Source organism: Lissotriton helveticus, chromosome 4_1 (genome assembly GCF_964261635.1).
Source record: "Lissotriton helveticus chromosome 4_1, aLisHel1.1, whole genome shotgun sequence".
Lineage (NCBI taxonomy): Eukaryota > Metazoa > Chordata > Amphibia > Caudata > Salamandridae > Lissotriton > Lissotriton helveticus.
This window is the reverse complement of record NC_136063.1, coordinates 593,724,313-593,748,430: the sequence shown is the minus strand read 5'-3', so window position 1 is coordinate 593,748,430 and position 24,118 is coordinate 593,724,313. Positions and strand designations below refer to the sequence as shown.

Sequence of the window (24,118 nt, the reverse complement as noted above, 5' to 3'; positions counted from 1 at the left end):
CACACGACACATAACTGTTATTGTAGCTTTGAGCCTAGTAGAGTGTTTTGATTCACACACGAATAATATGTTGTTACTCTGATATCAGCTTTGCTTAGTGAGCCGTGTCTGCACAGTGAGTGCTGAAGCCTTCAAGGATATCTCGACACAGTTGTTGTGAGGTCTGATCTTCGCACCTTCCTAGACATAACATACATGCAGGTGCGGCCAAATTCAGGCTTTAGGCGCGTTTTATATTGCTTTGCACAGAGCATACACACACACTTGATGGTGCTTCGCATGCAGAGAGCTGGTGGAAGATGATGTGATCCCTTACCACTAAGATCTGAGGTATGGGCCCGCCCTGCTAAAACCCAAAGAGACCTTCTTAGATATAATATAACATGCTAGCTAGGGAGGGTGAGAATTAGGTGTTGTTTAATCCTATTCATTTTAGCATTTTAATATGCTTTCACCTTTTGTATTCTATGGACTAGTAACTATGCTGATTACTTTGTTTCTTATAATACGTTTGCTTGTATTAGCTAAGATACTGCGTTTGAGAACACTGCATTAGTAAATTAAACATTTCAAATTCAAATGTGCATGCGTCCTCCTTTACTCCTTGTTCTGGATTGAACTGATTGTATAACGAAAGAGTGTTCATGTGTTACACGTTACCTGAGGTATTCTAAGTCCATGTTCTGGTTTGTCTAAGCATTGGGAGTTTGTAATGACCAATGAGACACTGTAGCTAGTCTGGTAGGGGATTTTGGGTACTAAGGTGAGTTTTGGCACAACCTAATTCACTGAGGTTCCAAGACTCTTTGCACAGTTCTGTAGGAGAACGGAATCCCTGCGACAACCCTTCATCGTTTCTTGATTTTTCTGTTCCTCCACCCAGCCACATTTCTCTTTAAGCACCATGAGACCATACTGCTGTAAGTTGAGCTTCATATTCTTTAACATAACAGAAGAGACGTATTGAAAATACGGATTTAATACTATCGTACAGGTAGGAAAAGAATATAACTGCCCAGTAACCCCTGGTTTTATGCGACACACTTAGCACATTATGTCTTTTTAGCCAATCAGGTTTTGCATCCTACATTTGGGTTCCCATTACAGCCGTAATGTGGAATGTAGTATCTTCCTGCCCAATTGTCCTTTGGGAAGAAACTAGAACATTAGAATCTTGATGTCACCAGATTCTAGACTAAGCTGCTCCCTCTCAGTTGGACTCTGTGGTGACAGTTGGAGCTAGCTGTGGCTGATGTGTCCACCTTATACCTGCCTCCATCTTCTGTTGGATGCGTTTTGTTGATTTTATACTGGCGACGAGGATGGGATGTGTCTAGCATCCGCAGCTGTACACCTCAACATGCTCTTGATTAGGAGTTTTTCACATTGAGCACTGCAGAGAAGATTTCAGACAGACTGATGGTATTTGGCATCAAGGCTCATGCTGGAGTTCGTCTAAGCATCAGATTGAAGAATGATGTCGAGAGTCAGACCCATCACTGGATTATGTGAGCACTTGTGAGAAGCTGATGGGTGGCTGCGAGCCCAAAAACAGAAATTAGTCCCCAGGTTGTCTGTAAAAAATAACTGAGATCTTATCAATGCTCAGTGGAGTGAATCTGACGACACTTTCACCCAGAAACGCAACGTAAAGTTTTATACTGGTGAAACTGATTGTCAAACGAGTATTAGTGTTGACGAGTGAGTTCTAACACATAGGAAAAGCAAAGCGCTGCTGTCAGGGCACATGGCCAAAATTGAACGGCAAGCTGGTATTTGCGCTGACGAGCGTGTCTCAGCACATGAAAAACATGAGCACCATTTCCAGAGCAAGTCAGTGTCTTGCCTTGGTGAGCACATACTAGTTACAGAAGCGCACAAAAAGTAACAGCGCAGGAGCAGACTTTTTTGAGTGCTATTGCTAGGGTGAGCGTATGCGGGTCACAGCAATTTAGGTGCATCAAAGGAAGCAGAGGGCTCTCCTCATCGCTCAACAAATGGATGCATAGTCGTTTGAGCACTAAGAGGCACTGAAGTAGTAGTGAAGGGAGTAGAGCGTCTGTTGGCCATCTCCTCAGTGAACAGGGAACATTGTGCTTCCTGACAGATTCATAGAGAGGAAGGTGCCAGGGTGTGCGATTTAGTTCCACTGTGCGGCAAAGAAAAAGTAAAACATTTGTGCTGATGTAGCCTTGGGGTTAGAGAGTGTGACTGCAAGTGACGGAAATGGTGCACCGGATCCAGAGTGCACGCCTGCAAGTGGCAGAAACTGTGCATCCGATCCTGTTCCAAGAACCATTCAAAGAGAATCGAACCCTGTTCCTCTGCTTCAAGGTCGACTGCTCTAGCCGTAAGGCTACATCCTCTCCCCAAATATGCATTCATAAAATTATATTATATAAAAATATATTAAAAATTATACTATATTAAATATATATATTACACATTAAATTATATATATTACAAATTATATTATATTAAAATATTTTATTAAATATTCATTAATAAAAATTAAACAATTACTTCCTATCTAGGATCAGTATCATTATGGAGCCTTATCACTTTGGCAAGAGCACTCAAAAAGAAGGAGAAACGGTTGAAGAGTTTGTGTCGAAACTACCACTAGGACCTACAAAGTTCCAGCATGCAAAGTGATGTTGGCTTCAAAAAAAAATTTAAACGCCACGACTGCCTTTAGGTATTTTATCGCATGGCACTACTTGGGAGCTGTGAGAAAGACTGAGTACCCTCTCACTCTTAGCTTAATAAAACACAATTTCTGTCAAAGATATGCATTTCTGGGGGGGCCTGGCCAGTAAGCACCCATGATGGCTGCTTTGGAGTGAAGCTCCGATCGCCACTTAATTCACTCCCCCTACATCCATCTCAATAATCTGTTTTGACCCATAAAACCAGTGGATCGAAAACTCCTGAAGGCTGGGAGCCGTCCGATCTGAGAGCAGTGGAAATCCGACCACCTCAGCTGAAGTTAAGGGCTCCGGAGCTGCCGACCGTGAGGGGGTTGGGAACCTGGCCGTGATGGTGCTGCTTGCAGCTACCCAAGACTGGCATGCGGGACGAGGGCCCTTCGGCCCTGGAGGGTGATCCTGAAGTGGGGCCTCATCAGTGGCTGTTACCCATCCAGCTACCCTTCCACCCATACATCCAGCTATTTCCCTTTTCTCTCTTCCATCCGTCCACTCACTCATCAATCCATCCATCCTCTCCCATTATCCATCTATTCAATCTTTCATTCATCCATTCACCCTTTCACTAATTCATCCACCCATCCCTTCACTTACTCACTCGCCCACCTTTTCATATTAATTTTGAGCTGAGCCTTTTTGAGAAGAGGCCCATCAAGAACTTCACCCGCGCTGCAATAGCCATCCGAGGACTCGGACAGAAGCCACCGAGGGCAGAGACAGGATCCACCACAGGGGGGGACAGGAGCCATCACATGGGGGGGTAACAGGATCCACCAGGGTGGGCATGCAGTATTCTAGTATCATCTTGGTCTCTTCCAGGGTGGGGGAGGGCTCCTCACCCCCTCCTGGACTAGACAACAAGACGACAGACTCCGTTTCCAAAATGTTAGTTTTGCCCCCCCCCACCCCCACACTGATGTACAGTTCTGAAAGGAGATACTCCAAGAGAACTGATTGTCCTCCATACTTTGTTAATCAGTGTTGGTGCGATTGTGCCATTTCTTTATTTATTTCATTACAATATAGACTGCATGTTTGAAGAATCGAGGTTTGTTTACAATTTAGTGACTAATCTAATTAAGCTCTGTGAAGAAAACCACGTGCTGCCTCGGCCGGTTCTAGGATGTTTGGGGCCCTGGGCAGAAAGGGGGAATGTCTCACACCAATTGCAGATACAAGATGCATTCAGCAGGGCTGTTTGCATCTGAATAGATGCCCCTGCTCCTGAAGCTGCAGCACCCCCCCCCCCACTCAGTCACCTTCAAGCTCCTCTTAACAGCTCATCAAGGGCTGAAGATGTGAGGGTTGCCATCCCGCTGTGCCTTTCCAATGCTGCTGGGTATCTGAGCTTTCACACAGCACGGAGTCTGTTACACCCGACCTCAACAGCATTAGAGTCAAGAAGGGAGGTGGGGGCCAGCTGTGTCGGTTGTGCGACTAGTTAAAATTACGGACAAATGGCGTCCGTTAAAGAATCCTTCACGGACAACGGACAAACGGCCGAAATTACTGACTGTTCGTGAAATTTACGGACGGTTGGTCACCCTACTTCCCTGAGGTCCGACATGGGTAGACCCGTGCGGGACAGCTGTGGGGCCCCCCCGAGCATTTCTGCTCTCCACGATGTGCCTGGTGAGCTCAGGTGCATGCAGCCGGCCTGGAATCTCCTCCCGCGATTGCACCCATCATTATGCTGAGGAGGTGAGCGGCGCAGGTCGTGCCTGATTTCCCCCCCCCCCCCCTCCCACCCCCTGAGGTGCTTTTAAGCTGGGGAGCGCACCGCACGGAGGGGACTGGGGGATGAGAAGTTAATCATTCCAGGGCACACATCAGCTGTTTCTGCGGTGCAGCCCCCCCCCCCCCCGCATGACGGACGGCCCGTGGACAGCCACAGGAGACACTTCCTCGCCTGTTCAAGACGTGCACGGACTGGGGGGCAGCAGACTGGCTTCGGGCTGGAGTGCTATTTTGGAATTTGAGGGACATGGTTGTGATTGCAGGACTCGACGGACGCTGTACATCAGCGATTTCACACAAGAAGTACGGGCTATCGCCGGGACACTGGGCCATGGGACACAGGGCGCTATCATAGACTCCAAACCCCCAGGGCTCTGATGTTTCGCTGCTCCCAGTTTGCATCTGCATAAGGAGTCATAGCAAGGTAGCATTCAGCTGCGCAGTTAGTCGGCTTTACTGTCTGGGACCCGTTTTTTCCTCAATGTTTGAGCTCTCCTCTCAGCCCCAACGTGGGACACAATGGCCACAGCAAAAGGCTCCAAACAAACCCATGTAATAAAGTTGGCGAAGTTCGCTCACTCTACATCCGTCGCTGCTGCTGGGAAACAGGATGAACATGAGGCGAAACAGCAAACTGACGAGGGGGCTTCAACGCTGGTGGATATCATGGAGGAGATTCAGGGAGTCCGTTCGGCACTGGAAAATAAAATAGACACTGTGTCTATAGAGGTCAACCTTATCCGCGACGACCTGAGAAATATGGGAGATAGGGTCAAGGCAACTGAGGATTCTGTCGCAAATCTTCAACACTCTACGACAAAGACGGTCAAGCGTCTGCAAGCCCAAACATCAGACTTAGAAGCAAAGTTGGAAGATTATGAAAGCCGCGCGCGCACAAATAACGTACGCATTCTGGGAGTGCCTGAACGGGCGGACGGGCAAGCTGCGGACCTTTTTGTGGAGGACTTAATTCAGACTCACTTACAGCCCGCTCTCAAAATATTTTTCAGCCGAGCGTGCCCATTGGGTTCCTGGGAGGACTCCGAGGCCGGGCGCTCCGCCGCGTCCCATCCTGGCGAGGATCTTCAACTTACGGGATAGGGAAGCGATCCTCCAGACAGCGAGAGCCAGCCCACCACTTTAGTTTGAGAACTCGACCATCACCTTTTTCCCGGATTTCACTTATCAGGTGCAAAAAAAGCACAGGTCCTTCTTAGAAGTAAAACGGGTGCTTAGGAGCCATAACTTGACATTTTTAATGCTTTTTCTAGCTAAACTACGAGTGCAATCAGATGGAAAGTCATGGTTTTTCCAGTCCCCAGAAGCTGCCTGGGACTGGTTGGAAGGTTGGCGCTCCTCCAACTCTCAGAACTACTCCTCTCCTGATTGTTCACAAAGGCAGGAGGGTTGTCTGGAGCAACCCGCTTGACACAACAGAGTTTGAATAACAATAGACCCTTACCTGCTGTGAGGGACTGTCCGACCTTTCCTGTCCTGTAAAGACTCCGGATATCAAGCTGACTTTCGTGCATTTGTGAGCCCACCGGGGCAAGGGTAACTATGCTTGATGAATGTTCGCTTGAGGCTCACACCATTATTTTATAGTTGGTCTTTACAGGACGTAGTAACTCACAGCTTGTGTCCAAGTTCCATCTTCATAGACCACGGTTGTGGTAGAAGTGGTTTGATCTGGGCAGATGTATGCCGCCTCAATTATAATTACTATGGTATGATGTTAGCTGTCTGGGGCAAACGTAAATGTTTTTCTGGAGAGGACGGTCATGTTCTTGGGTAGTTCGGCTGTGTAGCGTTCCCTCTACACAGTTTTGCTGTTTGGGGTACACAGGCGCACTGCAAGATTGGGGGATGGGAAGTTCTGAGTCCACGTTGCAGAGAGGCAAGGTGTGGGGGGGGGATCCAGGGTTTTTCACAGGGGTTTGTTACGGTTTTATAATGGGTTGTTTGTGCAGTGTGCCTATAAATGTTGCCTTCAATGCCATGTGGGTCGTTACGAAGGTATGGGTCAATTTTCTTTGTAGCTTTTTCTTGTACTTTTGGTGAAGTCCGATTGCTGAGGTCACTTCTACAGCCACCTGGGCCACTAACACTCTATCTCAAAAGTTTCTTGTGGTCAAAAGTGTAACATGCCCAACTCGAGTCGGGGCTCTTAAGTGTCGTATAGTTATTCATTGTTGCTCCACTGTCCTGGATGAAAGCAAGTCACCTGGTTATAAATACAGATAAGTGTTGGCCATAATACAAATCCAGCTTTGGGTCGCCATAAATTACTCTTGTGGAATGCGAATGGACTAGGAGACCGGATTAAGAGGGGAATAGTCTTCAATATTTGAAACAGCAGGGCCCTGACCACGTATTACTTCAAGAAACACACATACAAGGTACCTCTAACTGTGCACTTAATAGGTGGGGTTATAAACTGATAGCTCACGCAGGTTTTACTCGCGGATCCAGAGGGGTGGGCATCCTTGTAAGCAACTCCCTCCTTTTTCAGGTCCATAAAACCACTTGCGACCAATGTTCCCTCTAAATTTTTTCATCTGTGTGCGGCAGTTCAAGGTCTCTGTGCACTGCAACCAAGGCTATGTGCACCAAGCAACTGATCATGCATTCGAGTGCTTCACTCAGCAATATATATCTGTGGCAATCACCACTCCAAACCTTTGTTTACTATGAGTGCGAAACAGGTGCATCATACACACATACAGCTCTATTTAATAAAGTCTTGAAACTGTTTTGCAATGCAGTTTTAGAAAAGGACAGGACACAGAAGGTGCTACCGTTATAAATATTGCAGAAGAATGAGGCAGTTATTATTGAGGTTGAACCGAGATCTGGGCTGGACCAAGTCAAATATGCTAACATTTATCCCAGTGTAACTTGCCAACACCGGAACACATTGAGCAGGGCCCGCAGGTTGTCTGCTTTCAGTTCTGAGCAGAAACTTGTATGCAGTGAAGGAAGGGGATTTCTTATTTACAAGTTTGCCCAAAATACAGACTCATTTAAAGGGCCAGCAACCCTACTTTAGTTTAAGAATGATCCTGGCTGGGAGCCACCTGGAGCCTAATGCCTAGATTCCAACATAATGGAGGATAAACAAAGGCACACACATATAACTTTACAAGTCAAGTACCTAAAAGAAACATTTGAAGCAGGTTTTTGACTTTGTTTACCCTTCCTACATTAGTTACATGGATTTACTCTAAGAGGTTAGGCATATGTTAAGAGTACATAACTGGGAGAAACAAAAAGTATGGATAAAAAAATCAAACAGTACTGGGGTGGTCTGTATTTATAAAAATGTATTACTATCCAAGAGAATCCTTTTTAGCAGCACCATATGACAGATATAGTACAAAAACAATAAGGTTCTAAAGTCATGCCTTGCAGTTTGCAAGAGACTTGTTGACGCTGGGATATAGCTCACTGTGCTACATTAGGAAGGCAATTTATGGACTGCAAGACGTAAAGGATATGTGTCAAAAGTAGTAGCCCACTTACCTATCTAAGAAAATGTGATTTGCATGTTACAGGATGTGCTTTACAGGAGATGCATTAACCCTCTCTGCAGCATTATGAATCAAAACTGGAACTAGACAAAACACATATCTCTCCAGCAACTGCACTAACCACCAGAGTTATATGACCATTACTATTATCCCCTAAGGTATCCTGGGCAGACAAACATCTCTGCAGAGGGTGTCTTAACCACATGAGATATTTATTTTAAAATGCAGTCTTTGGAATCAATTAAACTAGAACAGATTTACTATCACATTTGTTCTTGTTGCCAAATCCTTTGCTGCAGAGTTTAAAACAAGTTTAAGTTCACAGCCAGAGACCCTGCTTTCCATGACTCTGTGACTGCACCCCCTTTCTGAGTTTGCACATCAATGAGGACTCTGTGGTGGTTTCATGGCGAATTGGCAATAAAGTGCATGTGGTTCTAAGATCAGCTCCTACTTGAAAAAAGCCAGACAGAGCCATTCATTCTCCCAACTCCCCAAATTCTAACAGCATCATAGGAAAAGGGCTGCGCTCTTATTTGTACGGGCTGACCCCTGAAAATATTTGAAATGTATACCATTCAACAAACATGTTAGAATATGATAAAGTTGCATTCACTATTCAAGAAAGTGTATTTCTTTAGTATGTGGAAGTGTTTCCCTTTAATGCATACAAATATTTGGAAAGTATTTATTAAAAGTGAATGGTTTTAAACATGCGCTTAGGAACAGTCTATCACATAACAGGGTCAGCTACACTTCAATGCAGGCCAGTTCCACGACAATAAATAAATATATGGTGTCTCCAATACTTTAATTTCTGCGTTGTGTCCCCAAACGTTGCTAGTTTTTCTGTTTTATATAGCGCTAACTTGGTACAGACACTGGAGCACTATGCATGACCACCAGTTGCATTACACAAAGACTCATTAAGATTTCTTTTTAAGAAAGGGGGAGATAACGTGATTTGCCCAGAGTCAAGGTATGTTGAAAATGCACAGCTTGGAAACCATTTCCCTTGAGGGTTAACACTGCCTCCCCCCTGCCCCTCTCAATGAGAGAGCAGGGAAAGTTCTATGTGCATAGCCAGCTGCCCCTGGGTTTACTTTTTGGAGTGCCCTCAAATTACAGCCTGATCGCAGCCTCTCACCAGCGCCATTAGGTTTAATACAGAATCGCTGAATGAAAATCTCTGTATATTAGGATGCACTTTCAGAAGCTTTTCTGGGGGCCGGAAAAAAAAATACATATTTTTACTTTCAGTCGAACACAGATCCTCCATTCCAAAGTGAGCAGCGCTGCCATTACATCACGCCACCACTGCAAAGCTTTTCTGCCTCCTCACATCAACAGAGCAGGTAGCAAGTGTAGAAGCTGTGAGCTTTGTAATCTACAGCATACCTGGAGTGTTCGTGGAAGAATAGTTTCTCTTCCGTCTGGCCTTGCAAAAGCACCGCCACTGCTCCTCGCACTTTGCCCAGAAAGTGACGGTTTTACCCCGTTCATCTGCATATGTATATTTACTTACGTGGTTGAGGAATGGACTCATGGTAATATGCGCGCTTTACAAGTGTTTGTGCGCGCTGGAGGAATGCTTGGGTGCGTGTGCTCACCCCATGTTAGAGGGAACTATGCTTGCGACCCTCTGGGCCGCTTTTTCCCGGTCTCTGGACAGTGTGAGGGTAGGCCACTCAATGTGACCTCCTTATATGTACCCCCCCAAGCTGCAATCCTCTACCTTGATTGACCTATGCACACACATGCTGCAACTGCCTGATGGAAACATACTGATGGGGGAGACTAACGCTGCCCTGAATGGTGAACTTGACCCCCAGCCATCCAGGCGAGGGGAACCTTGGGGAAAGTTAATGGCAGATTTTCTGGGGGCCATGGGACTGATAGATGTATGGCGAATATGCTACCCTACCACTCCAGGGGTCCATGGGAGCATGTCCCGCATTGATTCCTTTTTTAGCAAAGCCACCCAACTTCCCATGTTTGGCGCAAGCTCCTTTCTCCCTAGGGGTATCTCTGACCACTCACCCATTATGACTTGGTATGGTGGTGCGCCACCGCACACTCACCGTGAAATGGTTCTTAGGCCTTAGTACCTTAGAATACCAGCTAACCAGGATAAATTGAAGGAGCCACCAAACACTATTTCAAAGAAAAACATGGCTCGGTTGACTGGGATGTAACATTATGGGAGGCATACAAGACAGTGATCCGGGGCTGTGGAGTGGCTGCAGTAGCAGGCCACAAAAAGGAAATACGTAAACAGTTGAAAGACATTGAGAGAGAGGTACCTCTCCTTGAAAACAGATTGGTGGCATCTGCATCGTCAGATGCCTCGCATAAATTGGCCACCAAACAAAAAAAGAATACAGAGATATCGCAGAAGAGGCGACCAAGGCCCAATACCGTGCCACTCAACACCGAGTGTATGATATCGGTGATAAAGCTAGTAAGCTGTTGGCATGGCTAGATAGCCGAGAGTTAGCCAATAGATGGGTGGTTGAAATTGTAGACCAAGACGGAGTGAGCCAACGTGATAGAAACGGGACTGCAGAGACATTCGCTAAACATTTCGAGCGGGTTTATGTCCTCTCATCCACATCTACTCAAGAGGAGGCGGACAAATTGCTCTCCACTCTGCCCCTGCCAGTGTTAGATCCACAGGACGTAAGAGCTTGATGCCAATTTGAATCCTGATGAGGTATCTAAGGCGATTGGTGCATCACAATCTGGGAAAGCTATGAGCCCGTGTGGCCTCCTAATTGAACTTTATAAAACCGTCTCCTTAACGATCGCTCCGTTTCTTGTCTGAATGTATGATGGGGGTGTCGCTCAAGGGATCCTGCCTGAAACGCAGAAACTGGGAAATATTGTCGTTATAAATAAAAAGGGCAAACCCCCGGAGCGATGCTGTTCCTGTAGACCTGTATCTCTTCTTGACCCAGAGGTTAAGATATTAGCCAAAATGTTGGCTCTCCGCCTTTCGCCATATCTCCACAAATTGATTCACCCGGACCAGTCCGGATTTATGCCAGCTAGGAACACTGCGCTCAATCTCTGTCGCCTCTTCGGGGTACTTGGTAGAGTTTCCACCATACAAGAAGATTCTGTGATTATGTCTCCAGACGCCAAGATGGCCTTCGACATGATAGAATGGCCCTTCTTGTTTGCCTCACTCAAGAGATACGGATTTGGTGAGCGGTTTTTATCCTGGGTGTGTCTTCTTTACTCAAAAGCCCAGGCCCAGATTACGGTTAACGGTGGCAGGTCTCCAATCTTTGAACTGGGAAAAGGTACAAGGCAGGGCTGCCCCCGTCAGCGCCATTGTTTGCTTTGGAACCCATGGCCCTATGGAGTAGAGGCGACCCCCTTATTCAGGGACTTAATTGGTCGCCAGAGGGGTCAAGTAGAATCTCCCTCTATGCTGATGATATTCTCCTTTACCTAGTCAGGCCCCGATTCTCGATCCACCGGGTATTACATATTTTTGCCCTCTTCCAAAAATATTCCGGTTACGTCATCAACTGGGATAAATCTTTGGTATAGGTTTTAAGCGAGGACCCCCCGGTTCTCCCCACGGGTTGTGGTGCCACCATAGTCACAGGCAGTTTCCGATATCTGGGCATATATATATTAGGAGAGACGCAGAGGTTTTCTACCAACGGAATTTCTTACCTCCTTTACATCTTCTCCAGACCGATGTATAACATTGGAAAACACTACCTCTTACGTTGTTAGGAAGGGCCGCCCTTTACAAAATTATGGCACTTCCCCGTTTCCTTTAAGGCTTACAGAATTCGCCATATTCAATTCCACCTCACTATTTTCAGTCGGTTGATTCTGAAGTACGCACTCTACTTTGGAACAATGGCACACCCTGAATCCCTCTTAACAAACTCACAAAAAGCTGGTATGATGGGGGTATCGCCTTGCCCGCAATCAGATTATACTATTGGGCCTCACAGTTAGTGGTCCCTAATCATTGGACACATCGTCCCATTACTGACCAAGCATACAGAATGGACAGATATAATATGGTTGCTGGCAATCATCTGAGGACGCTATATGGAGGGACGAGATACGCACCTAAATTTACCCCGACTTCTTCTACGGTTTCCATCTGGCATGCAGCAACTGCTGCCTTAGGCTGGAAGGGTAAGATTACGCGGTTCACTCCACTGCTGGAGTCCTGCCACTTGGGTATGCTTTCAAAACAACTAATCAATTGGAGAAAGATCACTTGTCCTGCATAACCAGGGTATGCAGTTTTTCTTCTTACCAGTCCCAATATAACCCTCATGCACGTGTGTTAGATGGCTGTTCGAGCGGTTTATCTTCATTCAGGTGGCATATTAGAAAGAAAACAGTGGTGTGCATGCATTTTGAAACCACATAATTACAGAGGTTGATTTCAACTTGCCAAGAGATACAACATATTGCTATGGTTGCGTGAGTTGACCCTGACCTAGAGTTAAGGACAGTTGGATAAAGTATTGCTATCTTTTAGTTGTTACGCTAAAACAGTGCAAACTGTTCCTGGTTACTTAACCAGTTTTACCAGTTAAATGTAAATCCAAACCCCTACCCTTTGTCTAGTGTATATGTTTTTATTTACAGGTACCTAGAGTCCGTCAAGGAGCCATTATGAATAATACTTCATAATCGAATACGAGTATACTAGGAAACACCAGTATCGCTTCACACATCTAGAGATGCCTATTGGCCTCTCCACACTTATCACATTGGCCCTGAAGAAAGCCCACTGACCGACTGGCACACAAGGGCTGAAACATGTCGACCTACTTCACTAATGTTAATGTGAGAGAGTCATAACCACTCTCATTCACTTACAATTCATTTTATTATCTCCAAACCAGAACTAATAAACACATAATTCTGGAAATGAGAGATTTTTAATATATTCCCCTCACTTTTTCACACACCAATCACTGATCACTACTGATCCTAACCAAGGGTACAACCTCCTGGTGGAGGGTGCATAAAACAAACAAAAAAACGATGATTATGCACACACGTGTGAGGGAAAGCGGAGAATCAAGATAAACCGCTCGAACAGCCATCTAACACACGTGCATGAGGGTTATATTGGGACTGGTAAGAACAAAAACTGCATACACTGGTTATGCAGGACAAGTGATCTTTCTCCAATTGATTAGTTGATTTCAAACTTAAGGAAACTGAATGATCACTCATTCCTTCCCCCCCCACATTGATTTCTAATATGCTTTCAAAACAGCAGAGATTTGACAAATGGGACCTGATCGGTCTCACCACATCAGGGGACATGTGGGCAAAGGGCAGGGTTGTCCCGTTCGGGGAGCTATAAGCATAGTACCAAATGTAAATGTATTGCGACTTATATAGCGCACGTATCACCCGAAGGCATCAAGGCGCTTGCTTAGGGAACCCGTCCTGGTATTCCCCTGTGAGGTACCCCGGCAGGGTATCCACAAGGTGAAAGCCAGGCATCCCGCCGTGAGGGGCCGCAGTGGAGATTAAGCAAGCTATTGCCCAGAGTCGCAGAGTGTGACCCCGTGAGTCGAGTAGGCACCGGAGCGAGAGTTGTCGAGTCCGTGAATTTTTTGAGCCCGAGACCCGCCGAGGCGGGGAACCGAACCCTGGTCCACGGCTGATCTCAGCTTCCGGGTCTGCCGCCTCTAACCACTGAGCCACGCTTCTCCACGTACCAGTTGCACGAGACGGAAACTTTTAGATATCTTAAATAATAATAATAATTCAGAATTTTTAAAGCGCCTGGTTTCACCTATCGGTGTGTCCCCGCGCTATCAAGACTGAGCAGCAGCTGGAGGAGGTGACGCAAGACATGTGCCGATAGTTTAGGATGTTGGAAACAAAAAAGTTTTCAGTTCTTTCCGGAACAATGCCTCAGAAGGCTCCAAGCGGAGCTTCTGTGGAAGGGAGTTCCATCTTTGTGCAGCTAAGAAGCGAAAGGAGCGCCCTCCCATTCTTGCCCTGTTAATTCTAGGGACCAGGAACAGGCCTGCGCCCATAGAACGCAGGAGCCGAATAGGCTTATAAGGAAGAAGCAGATTGCGCAGAAAACCCGGCCCCTTTCCGTGGGCAATCCTGTGGCTGATACAGAGTGCTTTAACTTCTATGCGTTCCCTAACAGGGAGCCAGTGCAGCGCCTCCAAGGCTCTTTTAGAGGAAGATCTCCTGGGGATCTTCAGGCAAGAATTGCATTATATAAAGTAATTCCCAAGGGCTCCGACCCACCAGTTTCCTCGCCTTTAGAAGATAGGCTTTTGGACGACAACCTCACAGAAAAAGCCATACCACTATCATAAAATCACCAATAACTTACCGGAAACTCACGATACAATACGCATGAAATGGGCAGACGATGTGGGGAACATGACCGAGGAGGACTGGAAGGAGGCAAACTAGGCACCTTCAAGGTATAAATATGCCTTCACTTGCTCTAGCAAGACACGATGGTTCGGAGTAGTTCGACCATCTACTTGCCCGACGCAGCTCGCTACAGCAAGTACTGAAGGAAGCCGACCCTCCAGCTGACGCACTGATCGAGAGGCTGCATTTCTCTCACCGAGAATCCAGCTCCAGTGTTTCCAAGCTCCCCTTGCGGGGTGTTGGGAAATCGAGACCCGAGACTGAGATACCAGACCTCCTTCATTATAAACTAAGGTATTGAGCTGATTAGAACCTAGAGAAACCTTGGATAGATTCTTGGCAAAGAAAATCTAAACCTGTGCTACACTTACTCCTTTCCCGCGTACTAGACTTAAGTTAGGTACATTGGGGTAGGCGTATTTTAGAAGCACCAGTTGAGTACTTTTAGCCAGTTATTTATGTATGCATTTATATATGGTTTAGAAACCATACAATGCTCTTACAGTATTATTTTATAATATTGCTCTCGCTGTACGCATTATACTTTGCAGTCTGCATTACGATTGTAGCAGTTCACCTTACTTGCATGGGAAAGAAGACTGTTCAATAAAACCTTTTATTGAAAACGCCTGTCTCTCTATTTCTATGCACCTCAGTAGAAACAGAGCATGCACGGGTGACTGAGTGAAATACTTATCTATTGTTTCCACAACTCAGAAGATACCTTTTTATTCTTGGTGAAACAAAGTTGTCATGTTTATGCGGTTGTCAGAAACTAATCCCTTCTTGTGAATTCGAGAAAGTTTCTAGTGTCCTCTGAGCTAGCTGGCACTCACTACTAAGTTTAATATATTCGATAGAGACCTAGTCGACCTCAGTCCTACGTCTAATCTATAGGATATATTATTCCAATGCGCAGAGCCTATTAGGAATATAGGAACTACACTACACTTATACAGCTTAATATACTTCATAGAGCCTACTATACCAGTACAGCACTTGTTAAGAAGGGGCTTCTTGGATCCCCGGCCTGCCCCCGGGGCTGTGGCTCTACCTGTACCTATTTTACATCACCGGTGGGAATATCCTGTCCTCCAGCGCTATTTGGGTAGAATAGTGTCCACTATGTCTCAGATATGTCGGAAACCCATTGAGGTATCCCCTCGGCTTTGTCTATTGAACATCTGGGTGGCAACGGATCTGTTGAGAACAGAACAAATGTGGGTCTCGCTGGGTTGTATGGTGGCAAAGCGCATGGAAGGTAGGGGGTCGGGCCCAGACATGTTGATTGGGAGTCCGACATAGACTGGTGTATGCAAGTGGAGAGGGTGGTCTATGAAAGCAGGCATGCCCAGGCACATGGACGAAAATATGGGGCCCATGGAACGAGAGTAGGGGTTTTCTCTGTGCCCCCTTTAGCGACACTTCCCCTTTCCATATAGATAATGGGACACCGTAGTGCTCTAATGGAATAATGTGACCGTGATTTATCTGTATGTACTCCTGACCCACTGTATTGTCTTGTAATTATTTGCAATTTAGGCTGCTCATCTTTTAATATCTCAGATACTGCTTTTACTTACTGCACCCGTTTTTAGGTCTCGCCTGTCGATGTGCATGCGCATCGAGCTTGCGAGCCTATTGCGGCTTAAACAACCTTTAACTAACAAGCAAGGAATCGTGGCGATTCCTTGCAGTGCCCGTGACTTTTAAGCTCAATGCGCATGTGCATTGAGCTTAAAAGCGCGTGCACATCAGTTCCCTCAGCCGCAATCGCCGTCTGTTCCCCCAGCCGCATTCCTCCGACACCTTTTGAAGTGAAGCTTAGCTTCACTTCAAAGGCCCCGGCTTCTTCACACCCACATGCCGCTCTCCCCGCTCCGCCCCCTCCCCTGCCCGCCGTGTGCATTTCTCCTCCACCCCCTCCCCACAGCAATGCCCTCCGTCTTGTTTTTTTTTTTTTTGCATTACCATTACCATTCTATGATTTAAACACATTTAATAATGTGAGGAACATAATTCAAATAAGGTGAATCACTGGCACATAGAGAGTTGGTAATCTATGATGCTCGGTCCACAGCCTATTTTTATGCAGGCATTTTCAAATGCGAGTCGTTTATTAAAGCAGAATGTGGTGCGATAGCACCGTCGAATGAGAGCTGGCTTCTGAGGTCTGTGCACAATCTTTTCGTGTCACACAAATTTAAATCCTGGCAGGGTCGAGTCAGCATTTTATTCTTCTGAAAAGCTCAGTAATAAACCCTGGAGCCTCGTTCAGCTAGTGGTAAAAAAACACCCATCATCGTTGGGCTCTGTTTTATGTTTAACTAAAAATCCCACAAATTTATTTATTTATTTTATTTATGGGCTTGTAACGCGCCTGAATCACACCCGAAGGTGTATCTCCGCGCGGTGCTGTAGAGTGAACAGGTCAAGACTTGCGCTAGCTCTAAAATAGAGTTGTCTTGAGACATTTCCTGAATGCTTGATGGCTCGAACACTGTCTAAGTGAGAGGGGAAGGTTATTCCACAAACGGGGACCCATAACGGAGAGAGCGCGGCCTCCCTGTCTGGTCTTATTGTGTCGGGGAATCTGAAGTAGCAACTGATTGCTAGACCTTAGGTTACGAGAAGGGCGGTGGTGGACACATTTTTCGGCCAGATAGTGAGGCCCTAGGTTGTGAAGGCTCTTATGTATCACACAACAGATCTTAAATTCCACCCGCTTCCGGATGGGGAGCCAGTGGAGCGCTTTAAGAAGGGGCAGGGATGGTGTTCTGGGGGGGGCATTGCTCACCAGGCGAGCAGCGGTGTTCTGTACCACCTGTAATTTGTTGAGCACTCCTTCATTGGCTGCTAAAAGTAGGCCATTGCAGTAGTCCAGGCGGCTCAGAACGAGGGCCTGGACCAAGGTCTTCCTTGTGCAGTCAGGGAGAAGAGGAAATACTTTCCGAAGGAGGCTGATGACATGGTAGCAGGATCCCGCCGTGATGTTGGCATGATGAGCAAGCGAGAGGTCATGGTCAAGACGGACCCCCAGATTTTTCACCACCTGTTTGGGGGAAGGGGCCTTCCCCAGACTTGTGGGCCACCAATCAGGGGTCCACAGGATTTTTGCCTCTCCAAACAACATGACTTCAGACTTTCCCACATTACACTGGAGAAAGTTCCTAGCCATCCAGCTGGCAATCGCAGTCATGCCGTTAGAGAAAGCTTGCCTTATCTCCGGGGTAAAGGTTTTAAAGGTAAACAGCAGCTGCGTGTCGTCAGCGTAAGAGATTGGCAGAAACCCAAAAGACCTCATGATGTTGGCCAGAGAGGAGACATACACATTAAACAGCGTAGGGCTGAGACAAGAGCCCTGCGGGACTCCTCTGGTAATGTTGGTAGAAGTGGAACTAAAGGAGCCCATATTAACCTTCTGGGTGCGCTCTGCAAGAAAGCTGGTGAACCAAGCCAGGGCGGATTTGTCTATGCCAATCTCCTTTAGTCTGGTTAGGAGAATGGTGTGGGATATGGTGTCGAATGCTGCGGACAAGTCCAACAGCACCAACACCACAGACAAACCCCTGTCCAGAGACATGCGTATAGCATCCGTGACAGAAAGAAGAGCAGTCTCGGTACTATACCTAGGTCTGAACCCTGACTGAGAGTGGTCAAGACAGCTCAATGAAGCTGGAGAGGTGGTGGTTGACGTGTTTCTCCATCAATTTGCCGACAAACGGCAAAAGGGAAATTGGCCTCAAGTTGGTCATGTCCGACCAAGGGATGGAGGTATTTTTCCTAATGGGCTTGACCATGGCCTTCTTCCACTCCAGAGGGACCGATCCTTCAGAAAGAGAGCGATTGATGACCGTCTGGATAGTGGGACTAAGGGCATTCCCTATAAGGTGCATGATACAGCGGGTACAGGGTCCACCGGGCTGCCTGATTTAATTGTCCCAATCAGGGAGTTGACTTGGTCAAGACTAATCTCAGGAATAGAGGACAGTAAGGAAGGGCAGGGACCGACAGTTCCAGGCTGAAGGCAGGGAGAGGGATCATTAATGCCAACCGAAGTGATGGATTGAGCAATATTATGGTAGATTGCATCCATCTTATTGGCAAAAAACCCGGCAGTTTCCTCACATAGTTTTTGGGACAACGTCTCTGGGCTGTCGCACGCAAGGGGCTTAGTGAAGGTACAGAGAACCTGGTACAGTAATTTAGAGTCATTGCCTGCCATAGATAGTTGGGAGACAATGTGGTTTTTGCGAGCCGCTCTAATGTTCCTATGGTAGAGTCTCAGGGCCGAGTGATAGCGAGCCTTATCCACGACATTCTGCGAGCTTCGCCAGGTCTTCTCCAACTTCCTGCATGCTTTCTTTTCAGCGCGCAGTGAGTCAGAGTACCATGGCTCCTGCCTGCGGTTAGATCGCTGGTTGCAGAGTCTTAGAGGGGCAATGAGGTTCACCGCCGTGTTCAAGGCAGTATTATATTTAGAAAGGGCAGTGTCCGGGGTATCAGCAGAAGAAAAATCCGGAGGGATAAAAACTGTTTTAAAAGTATCTGCAGACACCTTGTGCCACTGTCTGCGCCATAGCGGGAGGGGGACAGGTTGGGGGTGTTCCTCAGTGAGGGTAGGGATGGAGAAGTTGATCACAAAATGGTCGGTCCACTCCACCTGTGTTGGCGGATAACAGGTCAGAGAGTGCGAGTTGGACAGAATTAAGTCAAGAGTATGACCGGCACGGTGGGTTGGGCCCTGGTTGCACTGTTTGAAGCCCAAGGCCGATAAATCAGCCAGTAAGTTGTGGGCTTCTACATTGTCAGACAATTCGCTGTGGATATTAAATGTGTAGGCTTTCACCCTTTCTGCTTTGTTATGAAGTTTGTGTTTATTTCGGCTATTTGTTGTCATTTCTAATTCAATGTTTTTGGGCGTATGTTGCCTAAACATGCCTTGCCATAGACAATGTTTTGTTGGGGAGGGGTTCTGTGTGCATTCCAAATCCGTGTGAGTGCGCGAGCTCCTCATAGCCTATCAGCGAGTTTGTCGGTACGAGTTTTCTTCCATGTCTGTCATGCGGTTTCCGAGAACAAGCTCTCTCGTCTTCTTCTAGACAAGTCCCTGTATTTTAGCACATATTTAGTTCTTTACTTGAATTACATCACACCAGTTCCACTTGTTATGATGCTCCAGGGTGCGTGCGCCATTTTGAGTATGCAAATTCCGAATTTCCTTCTGCGAGGGGTTTGCTGAAATACGTAAAATCCCGTTGCAATGAAAAAGAACGAGCCGAGTGCCCGAGAACGTCTCATGGTTGCTACTTTTTCTGCACAGCTGGATACATCGGAGCCTAGCACGCAGAGGCGATTACATATTTTGTAGCGGGAAACACCTCCCCCGTGCCCCTTTCAACTGCAGCATCCTTACGCCTACATACAGCCGTGGGCTCCAATTGCAGAGCACTTCATTTATTTATAAGGAGAAGTGGAATCCATATTTTTACATATAAATGTACCTTTTAATACAAAACTCCAGATTCATTATATAATAAACTCTGCTTGTTGCCTTCTTGCATTTTTTATTTAGCAAACTCTTAAATGATATCATGCTTTACGTTTGCACCTACTGCTCTATAACAATGCACCTCAGTGTAAACCAGGGACCCAAATGCCTACTGTGAATGCATTTTTGTGAAACTCTTTTGTAACTACGATGAGCCAAAATATAATTTAGAAGGGTGCTTCACATCTCAACGCTGCAAGATCTTTGTATGCGTCTAGAATCATGCATTTTTAAATGTAAACCGGATGCTCTACAACGCGTGATTTGCTTCTATTGAAAGCCAACACACCTTGCATACACAAAATATTCACTTATTCCAAATTATTAAAACATTTAATATAGAAGATATACATGCACTAAATACCACCAACATTCTTCATCTCATTCTTTAAAATCGTATTTCCTTGGGTTTGTTGTACAACACTGAGTGACAATCAAACATTTCAAAGTCCAATAAAAATTACTATCAAATGCAAAAATGCCTTGAACATTTTTTGTAAATTGAGAAAAGACAAATAGACAAATTAGCTTTTCAAATACATAAAGACATTAACAACTTCCCCAAAGTATTTTTTGCTTAAACTACTGCAATTCAGCATTGTAAAGACAAGAGGGACTTATTTCACAGGGGGTCACACAATGACTAAGCGGATCCCTAGCTGACTTCTTCAACATTATGAACATTTGAACGGTATTTCCTTTCTGGTATTTCCATATGAACGGTATTTCCTGCCTCTCGGAAGCCCGGCGAGGACCCACAGGCGGCCGTTGTACATTGTACCCAAAAAACCATTGTGTGAGGGGCAGGGATCCACTTGTGTTTGCACTTCGGTTGCCTTTGAAAAGAAACGCTGTCACCCTCAACACCTCACCCTCACTCACCCTCAACCCCTCACCCTCACTCACCCTCACCCACCCTCAACCCCTCACCCTCACCCACCCTCACCCACCCCCACCCACCCTCACCCTCACTCACCCTCAACCCCTCACCCTCACTCACCGTCAACCCCTCACCCTCACTCACCCACCCCCACCCACCCTCACCCTCACCCTCACTCACCCTCAACCCCTCACCCTCACTCAACCCCTCACCCTCACTCACCCTCACTCACCCTCACCCTCACCCTCAACGCCTCACCCTCACTCACCCTCAACCCCTCAACCCCTCACCCTCACTCACCCTCAACCCCTCACCCTCACCCACCCTCAACCCTTCACCCTCAACCCCTCACTCACCCTCACTCACCCTCACTCACCCTCACCCTCACTCACCCTCACTCACCCTCACTCACCCTCACTCACCCTCAACCCCTCACCCTCACTCACCCTCAACCCCTCACACTCACTCACCCTCACCCTCACTCACCCTCAACCCCTCACCCTCACTCACCCTCACCCTCACTCACCCTCACCCTCACTCACCCTCACCCACACTCACCCTCACCCACACTCACCCTCACCCTCACTCACCCTCAACGCCTCACCCTCACTCACCCTCAACCCCTCAACCCCTCACCCTCACTCACCCTCAACCCCTCACCCTCACCCACCCTCAACCCTCCACCCTCAACCCCTCACTCGCCCTCACTCTCACTCACCCTCACTCACCCTCAACCCCTCAGCCTCACCCTCACCCTCACTCACCCTCAACCCCTCACCCTCACTCACCCTCACCCACCCTCAACCCCTCACCCTCACTCACCCTCAACCCCTCACCCTCACTCACCCTCAACACCTCACCCTCACTCACCCTCACCCACACTCACCCTCAACCCCTCACCCTCACTCACCCTCAACCCCTCACCCACCCTCAACCCTTCACCCTCAACCCCTCACTCACCCTCACTCTCACTCACCCTCACTCACCCTCAACCCCTCAGCCTCACCCTCACTCACCCTCAACCCCTCACACTCACTCACCCTCACTCACCCTCAACCCCTCACCCTCACTCACCCTCAACACCTCACCCTCACTCACCCTCACCCACACTCACCCTCAAACCCTCACCCTCACTCACCCTCAACCCCTCACCCTCACCCACCCTCAACCCTTCACCCTCAACCCCTCACTCACCCTCACTCACCCTCAACCCCTCACCCTCACTCACCCTCAACACCTCACCCTCACTCACCCTCACCCACACTCACCCTCAAACCCTCACCCTCACTCACCCTCAACCCCTCACCCTCACCCACCCTCAACCCTTCACCCTCAACCCCTCACTCACCCTCACTCACCCTCAACCCCTCAGCCTCACCCTCACCCTCACTCACTCTCAACCCCTCACCCTCACTCACCCTCAACCCCTCACCCACCCTCAACCCTTCACCCTCAACCCCTCACTCACCCTCACTCTCACTCACCCTCACTCACCCTCAACCCCTCAGCCTCACCCTCACTCACCCTCAACCCCTCACACTCACTCACCCTCACTCACCCTCAACCCCTCACCCTCACTCACCCTCAACACCTCACCCTCACTCACCCTCACCCACACTCACCCTCACCCTCAAACCCTCACCCTCACTCACCCTCAACCCCTCACCCTCACCCACCCTCAACCCTTCACCCTCAACCCCTCACTCACCCTCAACCCCTCAGCCTCACCCTCACCCTCACCCTCACTCACTCTCAACCCCTCACCCTCACTCACCCTCAACCCCTCACCCTCAACACCTCACCCTCAACACCTCACCCTCAACCCCTCACCCTCAACCCCTCACCCTCACAACACATATTGTGTTACAATAGGTGTCACATTTGCGAAAGATAAAACTATCTAGAGATGTAGCATAACGACCAGAGCTGTCATATAAGTCACGTAAATACAAAACATGTTGCATTCCAAATGCTATAGGTGTCACTCATCCATTTGCAAAACGAAAAATGTCAAACTCTTCTATTGCGAGACCTATTGCATTTCAATGCTTGTTCTTTGTATTGTTTTATGTCGATCTTTTTACAATAAAATAAAAAGAAGATTAAAAAAAATATATATGCATTTCTTTCTAAACTGTGCATAACCCCGATGCCACAATTCACCAGAAGGGCGAGTGCCCTAGGAAAAACGGACAGTTACTACGAGACAACACAGGATACTGTTGTGATCAAGAAACAGGATTGTCCCTGGTGGGTACTCATAGTCTTAATGTGTCGTCACTGTCAGTATGTACTATTATGTAAGTTGGAATGTTGTTGTGGTTGAGACAGTTGGAGGAGTAAGGATTGAGAGAAGACGGTTGCTCCTAGTGCTCCCTTGCGGTTGGGGCCTGTATATATCGAATAAAGAACATATCATCTACAGAAGTGGTACGCTTCGTCTCTACAGATACTGTGCATTATCAAAGCTTAACAAACATTGGCTGTGACAGCACTCTCCATGAAACCGATCACAGAGGTTCATAATTCACTCCCAGTCATCTGTCGAAAGGAAAAGGAGACAATAACACGCGATCTTAGATATCGTACGTCCCTAGACTGTAAGCCAGAACCGTAGACTGTAAGCCAGAACCCTCTTTTCTGGATTCATTCAAAATATTGATATACATGGAATAGTTAAATCCTTGAAACGTACACTGGTGTTAGCAGGACAACTACTAGGCACTGTACCTTCAGTCATACATGCCAACCCTCCTGAGTCCGGTGGGAGGTTCCTCCCGCCTTCCGAAAGGCACTGCTGAAATTCCGATTGCTTCTGTCTTGCGCTTAACCAAACCGATTTCCAACCTAGGAAGGACACTGAGGGAACTTGAATAAGTGAAGGTATGGGAGAGACAATCGGAATGCTACTTAGCATTGATTGGCAGGGTTTTGAAGGGTCTTAGTGGCTGTACTCTCTCAGATATCTTGCGATTGGTTGGAGGGAAATGACCCGCCCAGGAAAAAATGACCCTCTGCCCCGGAAATCATCGCCCCGCTGCTGCGCCGGAAAAAAAAAAAGACTTTCGCTCCGGAAGCGATGGCTCAGCTGCACATGGCCGGTGGTGTTCGTTATTACTAATAATGTTCTCGTAAACTCCTTCCCAGTGCGCGTGCGTATAAGTACTGAGATCAAGTGTCTGTAAATATTAAGATCAAGTCTGACCTGCAGGCGGGCTATGGGAGCACAAAAACAGCGGGTTTTTTATGGCTTGATGCATAGGTACATTGAAAGGATACGGGAATGAGAAAAGCAGTGTGTTAATCC

The 24,118-nt window shown here is 47.2% G+C and overlaps 1 protein-coding gene across 2 annotated transcripts in view; it reads right to left on the bottom strand.

Moving 5' to 3' along the window:
• The window catches only part of ARMC1 (armadillo repeat containing 1), a 185,848-nt gene extending 162,068 nt beyond the window's left edge, over nt 1–23,780 (bottom strand). For both annotated transcript variants that reach the window (XR_013610535.1, XM_078687241.1), the window contains exon 1: nt 23,542–23,780. The gene's annotated coding sequence lies outside the window, so the exon portion shown is untranslated. The remainder of the gene's footprint in view (nt 1–23,541) is intronic.
• Between the last annotated feature and the right edge of the window lie 338 nt (nt 23,781–24,118).